The following is a 1642-nucleotide window of genomic DNA, read 5'->3' as shown; positions in this document are numbered from 1 at the left end:
TAAGGGGGTGAGTATCATTATGCCAGCTTCATCCAGGAAAACTACAAAGATAAAAGTAGGAGTGGTTTACACCTGAAAAAGCCCAATGGATTCATATTTGTGTGTGTGCATGTCCACTGATTATTGTTTTTTGCCAGCCAATTGGATGGAACTATGTTCTCCCACTGCTTTGTGCTTATTCATTTTGCAGTTATCAATGATTGTTGCACACACATTCCCCCCAAACTTTCTGATACTTTTTTTGTTGAGTGAACACATCTGTGAAACCAAGGAAAATATTTGCTGAGTTAAAGATGTAGTCCTATACTCTGGGACTTATAGGTCATCATCAGGTGTTTGGAGAAGGGACTTCTTTCCCTGGGTATTAAAAACAGGAATACAAACCTTGGGATAAAATTTCCCCCAAGGGCTAGTGATCATTTTCTTTTTCTTCTGTTAGGCATGCTCCTTCTCAAATGCATCCAATCACATCTAACCAAGACCAGCAGATGGTCCAAGCTATGATGAATGACAGAAGACCAAAGAACAAACTGTTCTTCCAGCCCACTCTGAGAGACTTCTGACTCAATTCCTGAACCTTGTATATCCCTGAAATTTTGCTTTCTCTCCCAAAAGATTGCCTGGAGATAAAAGTTATTTATTTTGGCCAAGAAGAGGAACTATAAAAGAATCAAAGCAGACCCTACTTTTGCCTATTGAGACCTTTACTTCCATTCCCTTTCTCTCTCTCTTCTCTTTTCCATTTTTTTTTCATTTTCTATGTCCCACTCCCCCGAACTTTGACTGACATCAGACAGTTTACAGACAACTCTCAAGGCTTACAAAGATACATCTTGGGGAAAAGTCTGTTCTGTCAGTTGCTGACATGAGATGGCTTCAGTGATCCCAAGACAGAGGCATGAAAACCAACTTATCCCAATAATTCCAAGCACAGATTTTGTAGCAGTTATAGAAAAAACTGCAACTTAGGATAAAATCAGTCACAAACTCTCTCTTTTCCAAACCTGCTCCAGCTTAGGGAGTTACTTAATTTTGAGGTGCTCCTTGATTTGCATCATCTGAATAAAACTTGCAACCTCTATTGAGTCCCTTTAACTACTTTTTTTCTTGACATCGAAATATTTTCCCAAAACACATACCATCAATTAAAAGGTATAAAAGCATTTTATCCGGCTGTTCTTGGCCCAGTCACTGAATCTAACCCTTTCCTTATTTACATTTGATATACTTAGGTGTTTTAAAAAATGTTTAATTTGGGGATGAGAGAGAGATTTAGATTGGAGAGAAGAGTCATGGAGGTGAAGAGTGGAAGGATGGTATAGCATATGTTCTTGGTTTGATCTAGAGCTGATAATTGTCCATGTGCCCTTTCAGATTTACTCTAAATATCTGTATTGTTTGTTCCCTAAATTTATTTATCTCTCTGTTGAAATGTCACATTTTAGAGGTTCCTTGATTTTCCTATCTAAAACAGCTCCTCTCATATCTCTATCAGTTTAACAATATTTTTGCCATGCTTTAATTTTATTTTTACTGCCTTACATTGACTGAGATTATACACACACACACACACACACACACACACACACACACACACACACACACGTATATAATATGCAAATTAACCCTCACATCCTCACGA

The sequence above is a fragment of the Myotis davidii genome, unplaced genomic scaffold, assembly GCF_000327345.1.
Source record: "Myotis davidii unplaced genomic scaffold, ASM32734v1 scaffold411, whole genome shotgun sequence".
NCBI classification, from domain to species: Eukaryota; Metazoa; Chordata; class Mammalia; order Chiroptera; family Vespertilionidae; genus Myotis; species Myotis davidii.
Note: the sequence above shows the minus strand (reverse complement) of the source record.